Genomic DNA, 18,566 nt, shown 5'->3' with positions numbered 1-18,566 from the left:
GAGTCTGGGCGAGGTGTAGAGACAGGATTGCCCTATGAGCTGGCATCAGCTCAATGGGCCTGATAGGTACCTCCTATGCTTTAAGGAAGAGTGAGAGACCTGGGTAATCCATACGGAGCTGACTATGTGCCTGTCCTTGAATAGTCGTAATCGTATCTTAACTGAGCCGACTGGGGGATACACAACACTAAATATAGAGGCGCGAGTTAGTAAAACAATTTAGTGCGTGGAGAGCAGGGGGAGAGTGTGAGGGATGTCACTGCTAAATACCAGCTAGTTTAGACCATATTTACATTGCGGCCAGTTCCTGTTTCTACGGAAATGGACAGGTGCAAATGAGGAAGGCTGACACCAGAATTAAGTGTCTGTCATCAGAACGAACCAGCCTTTCTCTCATCCATCACATACAAAAATACTGGAGGAAGTCATCAGGCAAGGTGGCGCGGTTAGTGCATCGAGTGTCCGTGTCCGAGTGGAGATATATCTCTACCAAAGGAGGCACTCCTGCCCTCCTCTAGCCTGCAGGTCACCCTTGGACAGGGTGTAGCATCTGCCTAGTCCCCTCCCCAATCAGGGTGACGTGAAGCCATGAGAGCAGGTGGTGGATGGTCACCTGAGCGGTCGGTGCAGATCACAAGTCCTGGTTATGGGACCCCTGACGCCAGGCAGACAATCTCTGAAGAGTATTGATGATGTCTGGGGTCACCTGTCTGTAAATCACTTCTGTAGAAAAATTTGGCAAGCACAATCAGGGTCATAGAAAGACCATGATCGCCCACGGCACATCATGATATTGAAACATACAGAGAACTGAGTCATTGGCATTAACAAGCAACACAACCCAAGGATGTTTTGTGGGCAGGCTGCAATTGGCAGCACACTCACCGGTGTCAACGTAGCATGCCCACATACTCAGCAGAACAATATAGAACAAAACAACATACCAGGCAACAACACAACCATTGCAAAACAAGCCCCATTCTTCATGTTTCTGAATGGCTAAGTGGTTCATGCTTCAGGTTGCTGTATCTCTTCCCTGATGGTGAGGGCTCTTAGTGTCAGAGACCTGGGTTTAGTCTCAAACTCTGCTGTTGTATGTCTATATGTGTGGATTTTGCACGCTCTCCCTGTGACTGCATGGGTTCCCCCACCCCCCCAGGTGCTCCAATTTCCTCCCACATCCCAACGACATGCAGGTGGAATCGGGGGCGGTTACTGGGAAAGTGAAAAGAAGTGGAAGACGGGGTCAGTATAACATACAAAGTGCTGGAGGAACTCGTTGCATCAGGCAGCATCTGTGGAGCGACATGGAAGATTGTAACCCTGGATCGGCGAGTTGCCAGTCTCTAGTCTTGTTTTTGCAAAAGCGACCCCTCTCATTCTTGATGGAGAGAGCCTGTCTGAGACTCTGAAGTGCTGGTTACGGATCCGTCTTTTGATGGCCTGTGCAATGGGGTCTCTTCAGGGAGCTTCTGCTGTTCCTTGTATAGTGGGGGGGGTGGTTTGTGTTTTTGATGGTGGCAGGGGGAGGTCATCAGTTTTGCTGCTGCTTGTATGAAGGGTGGGGAGGGGGGGCTTCGATGTTTATCATTCATTCTATGGGGTTTTTGTTTCGAGTAAGAATTTCAGGTTGTTTACTATATACGTTCTCTGATATTAAATGGAGCCATTGAACCATTGAAATGGACCGTTGAGGTTTTGGGCCAACATATTTCGTCCATCATAGCTGATGCTTATTTCATTGCTGCGTCTTTTGTACGATTGGCTGCCAATTTTAATCAGAATCATGCCATAATGTTGTGAAATATTACTATAAATAATACCGTCTGTCATGAAATTTGTTATTTTGTGACAGCAATCAGAATCAGGTCTGTTACCACTGGCGTAGGTCGTGATATTTGTTGTCTTAGTGGCAGCAGTACAATACATGATAACAGATGGAAAAAATTGTGAATTACAGTAAATATATATAAATAAAAAACAGTTAAATAAGTGTGGCAGGAAAGCATGGGGATGGGTTCAGTGTCCATTCAGAATCGGATGGTGGAGGGGAAGAAGTGTTGAGTGTTTCTTCATGCTTTTGTACCTCCTTGATGGCAACAATGAGAAGAGGGTATGTCCAGGATATACTACAGAGGCTAGTGCCCGTGATGGAGCTGACTGAATTCACAACTTTCATTTCGATCCTTTGCAGTAGCATCCCCCATACCAGACGGTGATGGAGCCAGTTAAAATGCTCTCCACGGTACATCTGTAGAAATGATGTACCAAATCTCTTCAAAGTCCTAATGATATACAGCCATTGTTTCTTCTTTGTAGCTGCATCGATAAGTTTGAATATGTAATACATAGCGCAGAGTAGGCCTAACAGCTCTTCGAGCTATATCCCTCAAAAATCCCCCAATTTAATTCTAGCCTAATCACAGGATAATTAACCTATCAACCGGTTCGTATTTGGACTGTGGTTCTAAACCCGAGCACCCAGAGGAAACCCATGTGTTTACGTGGAGAACGTACAAACTTCTTCCAGGCAGCAGTGCAATATATAAAATAAACTATCAATCACAATCAGGAATATTATAACCAATAATTATGTAGAGGTAAAAGAGACCAAAATAGTGAGAGTGTTCATGGACTGTTCTGAAATCCAATGGCAGAGGGGGTGGAAGCTGTTCCTGAATCACTGAGTGTGTGCCTTCAGGCTCCTGTACCTCCTCCCTGATGGTAGCAATGAGAAGAAGCCCTGTCCTGGGTGATGGGGGTCTTTAATGATGGATGCTTCCTTTCTGAGGCATGGCCTTTTGAGGATGTCATGGATGGTGGGGAGCTAGTGGCTGATGGAACTGGCTGAGAACCTGCTCTCTATATGTTCAAAAACAGCAATTAAATCAAATCACTTATGTTTGCGATTGTAGGTGGGAGTTTATTTCTAAATTCGGGGAGCCTTAGCAACTTGATTTTTTCTTAGTAAGAATCAATGGGCAACTATTTGCCACCGTCACCAGCTGCTCTTCCCTCCCCCTCTCCTGTCCAACCCTGCCAAAATCAGGATGTACAACAGGCAATTATGATCAGGAAAGAAACAGAAACTGCTCCTTTTTTTAACAAAACAAAATTTCTTTTACCCCTCCCCCTCCATTCCTCACCCCACGTCGCCGCTTCCTCAATCCTTTCCTGCTTATTTCCCTCTGCAATCTCAAATCTCCTAGCAACGGAACCTTTTGCAATCAGTAATTGAACGTTGCCTCAACTGGTAATTGTGGGGGGGTTGTTTCGCTGCTTATTTCACGGAGGGGGTAAGAATGCTTCTGATTTTTATTTCAAAATTGCAAAAGTGCGCGCTTGGGGTGGGGAATGCATCGAAGCAAAGGGTGACTTATTTGAAGAGAAAGAGGCTGCTGTACACACCCGCTGCGCTGGAAGATGGAGGCTCGGCCGAGTGCGAGCAACCGCAGTTTGATTGACAGGAGCCCGTGGTCACGTGACCCCCGTTTTTTCCTCCCCCGGCGGATAGTGGGTTGTCAGCAAGCATTGACAAGGGAGGGGGAGGCGTGGGAGAGAAGCGACAAAAAATATACAGGCGTTATTCTACAGCACCCACCCCCGCAAATCCGAGTAGCCGTATGTTATTTAATAAAACTAACATTTTTAATCGGGTGGCAAAGGAAATGAGTGGGAAGAAAGGCAAGTGAGAGCGAGCGGAGGTGAACTACGGTCGGCCACCCTTGCACCCCTTTGGCTGGGCGCCCGAGTCGATGGTGGAGTCCGAGGGTGTACGGGCGCGGCCAAGGGTGGCCGACTGTCGACAGCTCCTGGGTTGAAGCCTCTCCCTTTTCCTCCTGCTCCTCCCTCCCGTCTCGTCTCCGGACCAGAAGCAGAGGGGGAGGAAAAATAAGACGTCGTGCGCTTCTTCTTGGCGGCAGAACACGGTGGTTCACCCCTCCCCAGAACCCCGCTCGCCGCCGGCGGGACACCGTTAGCTGAAGGTGAGGAGGAAGCGGGCGGAATGGAGGCGCGGGGGCAGTGGGACGGCGGGCCCTGCCCAGTACCATGGCAATGCTGCAATCCACAGCCTCAATTTGCACCATTCCAACTTTTCCTATTCGTGCTCTAGTTCGTTATTTGTGCTGCACTGTTAAACACATCCCTTTATTGTTATTTATTGCATTTGAGGCATTGCCCTCCTTAAGTTATTAGGCCAGCTGTTTATGATCATTTTTTGTTACTTCATTATCTGTCAGTAGTACTTTTCATTATTTAACGTAGGAATTTTATCTTTAAAGCCGATGTTTGTGGCTGACAGCGAAGTAGTTATTGATCAGTTACTTTGTCAATCGGTTAATGCTAGTCAGTATTATCCATCGATAATACTATTAATAGCTCACCATTTTTAAAATGACTTTTTAAAAATAAGAGAAAACACGAGGAAATCTGCCGATGCTGGAAATTCAAACAATACACACAAAATGCTGGTGGAACACAGCAGGCCAGGCAGCATCTATAAGGAGAAGCTCTCATTATTTAAAAAAATAATGCTACTTAATCTTGCCATCTCCCCCATTAAAATCGATAGTTTTCTTCCATTTACCCTATTGTAAGGACGAAAAAATACGATTGTAAATTATTATTGTTATAGCATTTATTTACTTTTAGAATTAGTGCTTCTAGGTAAACTTTATCGTGTCAACTATCATTTTTGAAATTAATGCACTATTAATTTTAAAATGTAGTTGATAAATAAGTAATATTTTATGACATTATGCTGCTGACATTAAACCCCAATCAGATATTTTAATCCATTATATTTTTACAGCTTTAAAACTTATTATTATTGTAGCAGTTACTTGTTATAATTAATTTTCATATTTAAAATTATTCATTGTAAAACTGCTTATTATGGTTAGTTCTGTATTAAGATTTATCAGGTAATACTATTGAGTATTATTCAGTTATATATAAATTTTGTTATAATATATTATTTGATTATTTAAATTTGATCCCTATTATATTTGGGATTTATTGTCACAATTTCATACATGAGTGTTATTTCCATTTTTTGTTGTATATTATTTGTTGTTATCCTACCTTAAAAAATTTCATTTTGAATAAAACATTGTTTTATTGGGTTTGAGGCATATTTAAAAGAAAACCTTTAACTATTTCTCCTTATTCTGAAAGTTCAAAGACACATGGAGGTTTAAATAAACAAAAAAGTGTTTTCGTATGCTTCTCCTGTTCGTGAAGGTGGATAAAATTTATTCATTTTAAAGTTAGAACTTTGGGATATAATTTTTATGTTAGAGTATTTTAAATCATTTTCTTAAAAGCTCTGAATCAAAATTTACCTTAAAAATGGTTGTAAAACGACAGTTCATGTATATTTTGAGATTTTTCAGCTTATTATTTTTAATTATCACATTTATCTTTAAAATAGAAAGCAAGAATTTTAGAACAATTTTAGAACACCTTGATTTAGGAGTTTAAAATATTAACTTAGGAGGAAATTGTGTGTTAAAGTACAAACAGAGTTTTTAAATCCTGCATTAAAATGCATAACATCTCAATATAAATAATTTTTCCATTATTAAAAGATTTTAATTTGTATTTTTTTAAATCACTACTTAGAATTTCAAAATGTTTCTAGATGCTTTAAAGCCAGTGATAAGGGGTTTACAATATGCAGGTGCTTTGAAAATAAATTGAGTAAATTTTAATATGTTCCAGAAACACTTAAACATTAATATCAACTTCTTTATAAGAGCTTTACCTTCAAACATTTAATTCATGAGTTTAGGTTTTAAAATAATTTTCCCTTAATAATGCCATTTAATGATTTCAAGTATGAATTAAATTTATTTTTGCTGTGTTTATTGCTAAAGTAGTTTAAGACAAAGCTTCTGTCTTTTATTTTGATCCTTTGCCCACCCCACCCATTTTTTTATGATGAGAATTTCCTGCTCAAGCAGCCTTGAACCTTATTTTGTAGTTTTACGTCTACTTTTAAAACAATTTTTACGTTTGTTAACGCTTTTAGTGTTGTGGTGGGCTAGAAAATGTTTTTCAGAAAATAAAAATTCTAGGCTTATGTTTCGTATGCTTTGAAAACTTTTTTATCTTTTATTCATAAATTTCTTTGTTTTGAACTGTTTATTGTTTGAGAAATACTAGTTTGCTTAATGTTTATAATTTTATACATTTAATACTTTGTTTTGGAATTAGTTTTAAAAGAATCATCTTCGGTGATTGTGATTGAGCTGTGGGTGTCTGCTGCATGCATAGGGGTAATGTACCTCATCCCTAAGGCACTTTCCTAAAACAATATTTATAGCCAATGAATATTTTACATTTTTTTACCTACTTGGGTGAAAATTGCCTTGTTTTTGTCGGTGTGTATGTGTTTCTCTGATGAAAAGCAGCTGCTCCATTTTGTTCAGTTTTTTCCCGCTCCCTCTATTTCTGTGTGTGCATGGTTGTTCCTGTGTGTCTGTGGGAGTGAGGGTGAGGTTCTGGTTTTAAACATCTCCTCCCCACCAGACGGTATATGTATGGCCATATTGCACCAGGGTCCTGGTTGTTAACATGAATGAATATTCCTGAAGAGTCTTGACACTTCAGCTTCTCTCTGTCTCTCTCTCCAGTGTTTTTATCTGTGATTCCTCTTTCCCTGCTTTTCTCACCCCATGATCTCAGTCTCTGCAGCTGATGTGCTTTGTTCTTGTTTCCTCTTCTCTTACTCTCCCACTCTTTCCTCCCACCACCTTCTCTTAATTCTCTCCCTCCCTCCTTTCCTTCCTGGCTGGATAACCACCTTCCCACCCCTACCTTCACCCATCCATATCTCTCCCTGCCCTCCACCTTCTGTCCTTTCTCTCTTTCCCCCTCGCTCATTCCCTCTGGTCCTTTACCCTCCACCTTGCTCTGCCTCTTCTACTCCCTTTATCCCTCTGTCTCTTCTTCCTTCCCTTGCCACGAGCCTTCTCCCTCTCCCCACGTCCCTTCTCTCACTGGTTTTCAAATGCCTCGATAAAGTGGACGTGGAGATGATGTTTCCAATGGTGGGGGAGCCTAAGACCACAAGAGACAGTTTTGGAATAGAGGGATGTCCTTTTAGAATGGAGATGAAAAGGAATTTATCTAGCCAGAGGGTAGTGAATCTGTGGAATTCATTGACACAGATGGCTGTGGAGGCCAAGTCATTGGGTATACTTAAGGCAGAGGTTGATAGATTCTTGATTAGAGCATGATGGGCTAGGGGAGAAGGCAGGAAATTGGGGCTGAGATGGAAATTAAATCTGCCATGATGATTTAGCAGACCAGACTTGATGGGCCAAATGGTCTAAATCTGCTCCTATATCTTATGGTTCCTTTTCCCTTTCCCCCAACTTCATTCCCTCACTTGCTGGCTCCTTCTCCCCGGTATTTTTAGGACATGAATGGGTTGTTGAATTGGAAATGAAACTGGCCTGTTAATCCTTTGTATTTCTTTTTTTTTGTTGTTTTTTTAAAAAATTTTTTTATCATTCCATCCAATATTGGATGCAATCCTTCGTATTTCAAAATGAGTTTTGTCTGGGGTAGCACTCCTCGATAATTCAAAAAAATTCTCACTCGTAGGGCATGCTCAAGATGCTGGAGGAGCTTAGCAAGAGGCAGCATCAATGGCAGGGGAATAAACAGTCTGGGGCAAGATCTTATTTATTCCTCTTCATAGATGCTGTCTGAACTGCTGAGTTCGTCCGGTATTTTGTGTGTATTACTCGTTTTCCAGTATCTGCAGTATCTCTTCTGTGTGTGAGTTGCTTATTTTTCAGCTTTACTTCCTACCTCTGAAGAAGATGTACATTTCATTATGTAAGTGCTAGATTCTGTGGAGCTTTTGTGTTGATGGCTTTCAGTGGTTCTGAAACAGAATTCCACTGGGCAGCAGAAGGAGGTGTTAGCAAGGACTGAAGTAGCATAGGAACTAAGTAGGTTTTTGGGGAGCAAAACCTCCGCATCCACTTTATCGAGGCACTTCAACAGTCGGTATTTTTTCCTGAAAACCAGTGAGTGGAGCTGGGGGGGGGGGGGGGAAGAAAGGACGTGGGGAGAGAGCAGGAGAAGGACTGTGTGGCTAGGCATTGCTCAAATGTCATCTGTAAGTCTGCTGATGATACAGCCATTGTTAGCAGAGTCTCAGATGGAGACGAAAGGGTGTACAGGGGTGAGATATATCAGCCAGTTGAGTGGTGTCGCAGCAACAACCTTGCACTCAACGTCAGTAAGACCAAAGAGCTGATTGTGGACTTCAGAAAAGCTAAAACAAGGGATCAGAAGTGACGAGGGCGAGCCGTTTCAATTTCCTGGGAGTCAATAGCTCTGAGAACCTAACCTGGACCCAACATGTCGATGCAGCTACAAAGAAGGCACAACAGCAGCTGTGTTTCATTAGGAGTTTGAAGACGTTTGGTTTGTCACCTAAACCACACAAACTTTTGCAGATGTACCATGGAGAGCATTCTGACTGGCTGCATCATCATCATCATCTGATATGAGGGGGTGGAGCCACGGGACAGGAGCGACGTAAGCTGCAGAGAGTTGTAAACTTAATGGGCTCCATCATGGGTACTAGCCTCCGTAGTATCCAGGTCATCTTCAAGGATCGGTGGCTCAAAAAGGCAGCATCCTTCATTAAAGACCCCACCACCCAGGTCATGCCTTGCTCTCATTGCTACCATCAGGTAGGAGGTACAGGAGCCTGAAGGCACACATTCAGGAAAAGTTTCTTCCCCTCTGCCATCCGATTTCTGAATGGGCATTGAAACCATGAACACTACCTCACTACTTTTTTTATTTCTGTTTTTGAACTACTTGTGTTAATTTAATGATCGTGGCCAAGTGTTGAAGGTGTTTGTCTAGTTATCTAAAGGTTGCTATTTCGAGCCTTGGCCGAGGCTGTGTGTGTGTCCTTGAGCAAGGCACTTAACCACACATTGCTCTGCGACGACACCGGTGCCAAGCTGTATGGGTCCTAATGCCCTTCCCTTGGGTAACATTGGTGGCGTAGAGAGGGGAGACTTGCAGCTTGGGCAACTGCCGGTCTTCCATAAAAAACTTTCCAAGGTGCAAATCCATGGTCTATCGAGACTAACGGAGACTAACTTTAATTCATTTTTTCCCTATTATCATGTATTGCACTGTATTGTTGCCACTAAGGTAACAAATTTTAAAGCTGATTCTGAAATTTTGGAGGTTGGAGTCCTGGGCTCCAAAGGTGTGACCACTGAGAGAGTGCTGATGGGAAGTAGAATGCATCATTGATGCAGTCATGAAGAAGGCACACCAGCATCTTTATCTCATTAGGAGTTTAGGAGATTTGGTATATCTCCCAAAACTGTAGCAAATTCCTACAGATGTACTGTGGAGAGCGTTCTGAGTGGTTGCATCACCATCTGGTATGGACAGGATTAGAAAAAGCTGCAGGCATTTGTAAACTCAGCCAGCACCATCACAAACACAGCCCTTGCAACATTGAGGACACCTTCAAAAGGCAATGTCTCAAAAAGGCAGCATCCACCGTTAAGGAGCCACCTCTCAGAACGTGCCCTTTGCTCAGGAGCCTGAATGCACACCACACTCAACGTTTTAGAAACAGTTTCTTCCCACTTGCCGTCGGATTTGTGAATGAACAGTGAGCCCATCAACACTACCTCACTCCTTTTGCTCTTTCTGCACTACTTATATATGTGACATGGTGGAGCTGCATCTCTGCCAAAGGAGGTGTAAGACGCTGCTTCCCTCCGCCAGCCTGCAGGTCACTCTTGAGTAAAGTGTAGCCCCCCCTCCTCCCCTGAATCAGGATCACTTGAAGCCATGGAGGCAGACGATGCATATCACAAGTATGTGACCACTGACGCCAGGCAGACAATCTTTGAAGAGTGTTTATAATGGCTGGGGTTGCCTGTCTTGTAAAGATGTTGCCCAGAAGAAGGTGCAGAGGCAAACTGCTTCTGTAGAAAAATTTGCCAAGAACAATCATGGTCATGGAAAGACTATTATCACCCACATCATATGCCACAGCACATAATGGACAAACAGGTATATAATATGTATTGCACTGTATTGCTGCTTCAGAACAACAACTTCTGTGGCATCTGTCAGTGATAATAAAACTGGTTCTGTTGTGCAAAGTGGAGAGTTGTGGAGGGGTGAAAGTTAGAGATTGATTTGGAAATGGGGGAGTTTTAAAATAAGGGAGTGAAGAAAGAGAGCGGAAAATATTTACCAGGATGTTGCCTGGGCAAGGGGCATTGAGTCATAAGGAGAGGTTGTATAGGCAAGGATGCAGAAGACTGAGAGGTGAAGGATATGCTGGCGTTGGACAGGTTCCAAAGGAGATTTATGAGAATGATCTCGGGAACGAAAGGGTTAACATAATTGGAGCATTTGATGGCGCTGGGCTTGTACTTGCTGGAATTAAGAAGAATGAAGGGAGATCTCATTGAAACCTATTGAATTTTGAAAGGATGAAGTGGAGCTGGGAGAGTCTAGGACCAGATGCAGGAACTTCCATTTAAAACAGAAATGAGGAGGAATTTCTTTAACCAGATGGTAGTGAATCTGGAATTCCTTGTCACAAACGGCTGTGGGAGCCAAGTCTTTTGAATATATTTAAAGCGGAAGTTCATAGGTCTTTGATTAGTAAAAGCAGGAGAATGGGGTTGAGAGAGATAATAGATCAGTCGATATTAAATGGTAGAGCAGACTTAATGGGCTGAGTGACCTAATTTTGCTCTAAAATCATAGACAGTTTCACTCAGTCTTGTTCCCAGGGTTGGGCAATGGAGAGCAAGAAGGACATGAGATTCTGCAGATGATAGAAATCCAGAGCAGCGCACACTTCTGGGAGGATGGCAGCATGCTCAGATGCAGCAGCTTCGACAAGATCAACCAAAGATGTTGTTGTCTTTTTTTTTAAAGTTTTTTACAATTGCAAGACCCTGCTAGACATTAAGAAGTAGAGTTACCCGTTGCAGAAACTGAAGGAGCTGGACTTGGTGTGGAGTTGGACCTTGATTCTGCCTGAAATGGACAGGTGTTGGGGCACAAAGGAGATGTGCAGTCGAACAGCGACTGATTATCTTTGTCACTTTTCTTGTGGTTGCAAGTCCCCGTTGGACGTTGGTGGCAAGTCTGATTCACGTGTTTATTTGTTAATGATGAGGGAGCTGCGTGGTCTTGGTCATAGTGAGGACTGGGCCTCCAGCTGCCGTGTTGCTTGCCCAGGAGTAAGTGTTAGAGCCGGGCACCCTGCTGGAGTGTCAGAGGTGGTGAGGTGCGGCATCCATGTTGAAGTCAGTGCTGCTTCTCCTTCTCTTCCCCCCCGTCAGAACTTCACCATTCTGCTCCATGGATGATGCCAAGTTCCTCTGGCATTTTGTGTGAAGAACTAGATGAGAGGTTTAAGGTGAGAATGAAGAGGCTTAAAAGTGACGTGACAAACTTTTTTTTAACAGATGTATGGGGAATGCACTGTTAGAGGAAATTGTTAAGTCTGGCACAATAGCATCTTTTAAAAATACACCTGGACAGGTAGGTGGAGAGGAAAGGCTGGGGCGGATATGAGTCTTGTATTTGGTGGGTCTGGGCCTCTACGCTCCAGAGTTCAGAAGAATGAGGGGGATCTCATTGAAACCTATCAAACGTTGAATAGGACGTGGAGAGGATGTTTCCTATGGTGGGGGAGTCTAGAACCAGGCGACATAACTTCAGAACAGAGGGATGAACATTTAGAATGGAGATGAGAAATTTCTTTAGCCAGAGGGTGGTGAATCTGTGGAATTTGTTGCCACAGGCGGCTGTCGAGGCCAAGTCATTGGGTGTATTTAGGGTAAGAGATTGACAGATGCCTGATTAGTCAGGGCATGAAGGGATATGGGGAGAAGGCGGGAGACTGGTGCTGAGAGGTAAACGGATCTTCTATGGTGAAGTAGCAGAACAGACTCAAATGGCTTAATTTTGCTCCTATATCTTGTGGCCTTAGTTAAATGCTGGCAAAAATGAGACTGGCTTGGATGGGACATTGTGGTCGGCATGGATCAGTTGGACCGAAGGGCCTGTTTCTATGCTGCATAACTCTGTGAACCTGACCAATGGCTCAGATCATTTGCATTTATGTTACTTTGTTTGTCCTAAGAAGCCAGTGTAATAATGGCTTTATTAAGCTAATGCATTGAGTTTCTGTTGGGAATGTGTTTAAGCAGAACATGCAAGGGCGTGGAATTGTGCGGTGGTTCTATTAATGAACAACGCACTGCACTCCCATGAAACATAGATTATGGTGTGGACCATTGTTGCTTCACCGAGGGTCGAGCTTCCGTCTCTGCATGTGAGGGATCTTCCCTGACTTCCTGTCACCTGAAATCTCTCGCAAATGTGGCTTTCTTCTTTATATAACTTGCTGAATGAGCTCTAGATTTGTGGTCATTTATTATTGTTAGCTGGACCACAATAGCCATTTTTAGCACAGGAAGCTGCTTTTTAAAGTCATATTTCTGTTCCATAGTCTGCATAAAAACTGCATTGTATTCTCATATTTATATGTCAGAATGGGAGGAGATCTCATTGAAGTGTGCCAACTTCTTTGAGAGTCGAGTAGGGTGGGCTCTGAGAGGTGGAATCCTCTAACTCAAGAACCTGAAATGAAGGAATTTGTTCATTTGGGAGGAGAGGGAAGCACCATTGAGAACATCCTGAAGTCCTGAAGAATGGCATCTCCATCTGGTATGGGAGCCACAAAGTGTCAGATCGGAAGTCCTTACAAAGGACTGAGAGAATCACGGGGGTCTCCCTGTCATCTATCAGGGACATTTATCGGGAGTGCTGCACACGCAGGGCCCTTAGTGTTATCAAGGTCTGCATCCATCCACCCAGCACCCTCTTTGACTTCCTTTCATCAAGGAAGAGAGTTGGATGAATCGAGACAAGAACGGTCAGGGTGGGAAACAGTTTCTTCCCTCAGGCTATTAGGCTTCTGAATTTGTGCATCAGATTTGAAGTGTCACCGGTTAATCTGTTCTAAACTTGGCAGTGTTTAATTTATGTATTTCATTGATATGTAATTTATTTCTAGATTTTATCTTTGCTTTCATAAGTCATTGACTGTGAAATGTACTTCTGAGCTTTGTACCCTAGTCCGGAGAAACGTGCTGTTTGATGACTTACACATGCACATGCACATGCACCCACCCACCCACCGTTGTTTGTAAGGAGCTGGTACTTCTCCCTGCAACTATGTGGGTTTCCTCCCATTTTCCAAAGAAATACAGATAAATTAGGGTTAATAAGTTGTGGGCATGCTATGTTGGCACCAGTAGTGTGGGGAGCCTTGTGGGCTGCCCTTGGCACGTAGACAAGACAATGATGCAAACAACACATTTCACTGTATATTTTGATGTACATATGATAAATAAATCTAACCTTAGTCTTAAATTGTGTTCAGTAAACATTGTGATCAGTTTGGAATGCCCTGCTATAGGAGAGATACCATTAAAATGGAAAGAATGCAGAAGACATTTCCAAGGATGTTGTTGGAACTGGAAGGGACTTTATTATGGAGAGAGGCTGCACAGGCTCAGACTTTTTTCATCGGTGTTGGAGATGTTATGGAGATGTATAAAATGATCAGTGGCATGGATAGGGTGAATGTTTTACTGCTTGTTACACCATTTGCATTTGGGGCAGCAGTTAAGGTCCTCTATCTCTCTCCGTATAGAATGATCTTTCACTGCTGATTCTGTAACAGTTTTGTTTTACCAGTCATGGTTGTTAGCCTTGAGCTGAACCCCCATACCTGGAGTTCTGGTGGACCACCTTTACTCTGGCCTCTACCCTTTGACCTCGTTGGCAGTGGTGACCCTACCAAGAGCCAAGGCACACACCCTGACTCCAGCCAACATAGCTGTTTGTATCATTGAGGCACATGAGCCTCCAAACCTGACGACAAGGTTGTGGCCCTCTTGGAAGAAGGGTGAATGCACACAGTCTTCTCAGGGTTGGGGAATCCAGAGCAGATTGAGAGGGTTGCGATTTAATAGGAAACTGAGGGGCAACTTTTTCACATGGCGATTAGTTGTGGGGCATGCTGCTGAAGGTACAATAATGGTTGAGGCAGGTACAATAAAATTTAAAAGACGTTTGGACATGGATTGGAAAGGTTCAGAGGGATGTGGGCCAAATGCTGGCAAGTGGAACTAGCATTGATGGGGATATTGGTCAGTATGGATCAGTTGGGCTGAAAGGCCTGTTGCTGTGCTCTGACTGTGGTCGAGCTTCCTCCTCCCATAGGGAGGCTCAGTCATCGAGCCTGAGGCTGATAGATTTTTGTGTATAAAGGGGCTGGAGGATTTGGCAAGGAATGAAAAACAGGTTCTTGTTGAATAACACACAAAATGCTGGAGTTTTTGGAACACTGTCTGACCAGAGGAGTGTGTGTGGGGACAGTGTAGAGGGTGCTTCACTCTGTAGAATGCGTACACAACGCTGGAAGAACTCAGCAGGCTAGGCAGCATTTGTGAGAAAAGAGTAGCCAACGTTTTGGGCCTAGACCCTTCATCAGGAATTGAGGTGGGGGGGGGGCGGGGAAGAAGAGAGGGCCGAGGCCTTCTGCGAATCTCCTCCTTATAGCTTAATCACCGGTATACAGTTGTGTTGAGTAAACATCGTTTTCAATTTCAGTCACACTTGGACTCTGCTCACCGATTTACAAAGATGATGCTTGGACTGAGTTATGGAGAGAAGTTGAGCAGATTGGGACATTTTCTCATTTGCTCATTGGATTACGAAGGGTAATCATATAGAGATGTAAAATAATGGAGCATAAATGCGAGAGTGAGGGTGACCACATCATCATCATCATTATGTGCTTTGTTGTTTGAAGTGGGCGATCTTGGTCTTTCCATGACCAGGATTGTTCTCTGCAAATTTTTCTACAGAAGTGGTTTGCCTTTGCCTTCTGGGCAGTGTCTTTACAAGACTGATGACCCCAGCCGTTATCAGTGCTCTTCAGAGATTGTATACTGCATCAGTGGTCACATTACCAGGACTGCTTGTATGACCATCTACCATCTGTTGCCATGGCTTCATGTGACGCTGATCGGGGGGTGGGGGGGGAGAGTGTAAGAGGTGCTGCGCCCTGTCCAATGGTGACCTGCAGGGTAGCAGAGGGAAGGAGCACATTGCACCTCCTTTGGTAGAGATGTATCTTCACCCCACCACCCCAATAAGTTAATTAGCCTCTATAAATTGCCCCTTGGGACTGGTGGAATGTGAAGAAATGAGTGGAGGTTATCATATGATAATCTCAATTTATTCTCAGCATATTTGAGCACCTCCATTCCATCCGCCAAAAGTGGAATTTCCCCATGGCCAACCATTTTAATTACTAATCCCAGTCCTGTTCTGACGTATTGGTCCATGAGCTCCTCTTTTGCCACGATGAGGCCACTCTCAGGTTGGATGAACAACAGCTCATATTCCATCCAGGTGGCCTCCGACCTGATGACCTGAAAATCGATTTCTTGTTCTGGTAAAAAAAATTTCGTCCCCTTCCCTTTTCCTCCCCATTCTGGCCTCTTGCCTCTTCTCCTCACCTGCCTGTCACTGCCCCTGGTTGCCTTCCTCCTTCCCTTTCCCCTATGGTCCACTCTCCTCTCCTGTCAGATACCTTCCTCCCCAGCCCTTCAGTTTTCCCACTGACCTGGCTTCTCCTGTCACCTTCCCCACCCCACCTTTTCATTCTGGCTTCCTTCCCCTTCCTTTCCAGTCCTGATAAAGGTTCTCGGCCCGAAACATTGACTGTTTACTATTTTCCATAGATGCTGCCTGACCTGAGTTTCTTCAGTATTTTGTGTGTGTTGCTCTGGATTTCCAGCATCTGTCTGTAGACTCTCTTGTGTTTATGATAGCCATAGGATTCCCTCTTCTCTTCTCCCCTCTGCTATCTGGTAGAAGATATAAAATGCAAAGCATACCACCAAGCTCAAGGTTTATTGAACATTAAGTTGGACTTGTAGTATACCTGGTTAAGGCCTTACACCTTGCTGTCTTCCTGCACTGCACTTCCTCCGTCACTGTAACACATTATGCATGCTGTTATTGCTTTACCCTTGAACTACCTCGATGCACTGATGTGATGACATGATTTGTAAGGCTGGCATGCAAAACGCTGTTTTTGACTGTACCTGTGACGCATTAGCACAATAAACCAATACAGCACAGTAACATAGCGGTTAGCTTAATGTTATTACAGTGCCAGTGACCCAGATTCAGTTTCTCCTGCTGCCTGTGAGGAGTTTGTACGCTCTCTCCGTGACCGTGTGGGATTCCTCCGGGTACTCTGGTTTCCCCCACATCCCAAAGGCGGACTGGTTAGGGTGGTAAGTTGTGGACAAGCTGTGTTGGTGCCAGAAGTGTGGCCACACTTGTGAGCTGCCCCCAGTACATCGTTGTGCTAGTCATTGATGCAAATGACACACTTCACTGCATGGTTCAATGTTTCAATGTACATGTGACTCGTAAAGCTAATTTTTAAAAAATCTTTACTTAGGGGGTTGAGGAGGTTGGGTGGGAAGGAAATGTGGTTGAGACCAATAGTGAGTGAGGGGTATAGAAAGGTGTGGTGTAGGGATTGTAATTGTAGCTGACGGGAGATGAATATGGATAAAGGAGAAGGGAATTAGAGCAGTGTTGCAGTGTGAAATACAGAATATGGTGGCTCAGATCTTTCCTTTTGAAACCCTGCTTCTCACCTGAATGTTGTCGTTGTCTCGTTGTATCACTGGCTTTGCCCTTGACCCAGGCTCAGAAACAGTGCCCACACCCACACCATTCTGCAAGGAACAATTATGATCAGACAGGAGTGAGGGTTGTGGCCAACCCTCCCAGACCAGAGGGCACAGCCTCAAAATAGAGAGACATTTAGAACAGAGAAGAAGAGGAATTTCTTCAGCCAAAGGCTGGTGAGTATGTGGAATCTGTTGCTGCAGGTGGCCTTGGAGGCCAGGTCACTGGGTGCATTTAAGGCAGAGGTTGATAGGCTCTTGATCAGTCAAGACATGAAAGGTTATGGGGTTGAGAGGGAAATGGATCAGCCATGATGAAATGATGGAACAATCTCGATGGGCCTAATGGTCTGATTCTGCTCCTATGTCTTATGTCTTAATCCCCAGTTTAGACAAGTGAATCCTGTCATTCTAGTGTTTCTGGACAGATTTAGTCTAAATCCAACCAAAACTGGTGTTGTATTGTGATCAACACAAAATGCTGGAGAGCTGGTTAGGCAGCATGTACGGAGATGGCCAACATTTTGGCTTGAGAGCCTTTATCTATACTGAGTTCCTTCAGCATCTTGTCTGTTGCTGCAGATTCCAGCATCTGTCTTGTGTCATGTATTGTGACCAGGTGTAGTTTGGAATGAGTTTGCCATGGAGAATGCTTGAGCTGGACAATAACTTCCAGTTCCTGTGAATGAAGGAAGGAAAACAAGGGCTATTGTTCTAAAACTTTCCGTGCTTTTTAAAGACTAAATATAATTTAACAATTTAAATTTAATTCATTGTCATATGCATATGTACATGTCTACACAGGTGCAATGAAAAACTTGCTGCAACACACACAAAATGCTGCAGGAACTCAGCAGGCCAGGCAGCTCCTATGGAAAAGAGTAAAGGGTTGACAGTTTGGGCCGAGATCCTTAATCAGGACAGGAAAGAAAGAGGTCAGTGTAAGAAGGTGGGGTGGTGGGGAGGGAGGAAGAAGTACAAACTGATAGGTGATAGGTGAAATTGGGAGGGGAGGGGTTGGAGCTGGGAAGTTGATTGGTAAAAGAGATAAAGGGCTGGAGAAGGGGAAATCTGATAGGGGAGAATAGAAGACCATGGAAGAAAGGGAAAGAGGAGCACTACCAGAGGAAGGTGATGGGGCAGGTAAGGAGGTGAGGTGAGAGAGGGAAATGAGAATGAGGGGGCAGTTATCAGAAGTCCGAGAAATCAATGTTCATGCCCTCAGGTTGGATGCTACTGAGATGGAATATAAGGTGTTGCTCCTCCAACCTGAGTGTGGCCTCATCATGGCAGTAGAGGAGGCCTTGGACTGACGTATGGGAATGGGAAGTGGAATTAAAATGGGTGGCCACTGGGAGGTCCCTCTTTTTCTGGTGGTATCCCTATGTTGGGTCTCACCAATTTAAAATCTTGCAGCAGCATTGCAGGCTGAAGTCCCACACCACCAGGTTCAAGAACAGGTACTTCCCTTCAACCATGCTTTTCTTGAACCAACCAGTACAAGTCTAACTTACTATAGTTTGTAGACCCTATGATAATTTTGCACTGATAGAGACATCTTTTTCGTTCAAATTATGTTCCTCTTTGTCAAAATTGAGTACAACTCGTGTTTTTTTTCCCTCTGGTAAATGATGCTCTGTGCCTGTGATGCTGCTGCAAGTACATTTTTCATTGCACCTGTACATACGTGGACCTCTGCATGATGCAGAGTCTACAGACTGCACTCACAAGAAAAACATTATACAT

At 43.8% G+C, this 18,566-nt stretch overlaps 1 protein-coding gene across 3 annotated transcripts in view; it reads left to right on the top strand.

The window, feature by feature from the left end:
- The window catches only part of LOC132396932 (guanine nucleotide-binding protein G(I)/G(S)/G(T) subunit beta-2), a 145,637-nt gene that overhangs the window by 30,048 nt on the left and 97,023 nt on the right, over positions 1 to 18,566 (top strand). For 2 of the 3 annotated variants that reach the window (XM_059975049.1, XM_059975050.1), the window contains exon 1: positions 3,788 to 3,986. The exons of the other annotated variant lie outside the window; for it this stretch is intronic. The gene's annotated coding sequence lies outside the window, so the exon portion shown is untranslated. Of the gene's footprint in view, positions 1 to 3,787; positions 3,987 to 18,566 lie in introns of those variants that run through there. 3 annotated transcript variants of the gene reach the window in all.

This window comes from Hypanus sabinus, chromosome 7 (genome assembly GCF_030144855.1).
Source record: "Hypanus sabinus isolate sHypSab1 chromosome 7, sHypSab1.hap1, whole genome shotgun sequence".
NCBI classification, from domain to species: domain Eukaryota; kingdom Metazoa; phylum Chordata; class Chondrichthyes; order Myliobatiformes; family Dasyatidae; genus Hypanus; species Hypanus sabinus.
This window is presented reverse-complemented; position numbering and strand designations above follow the sequence as displayed.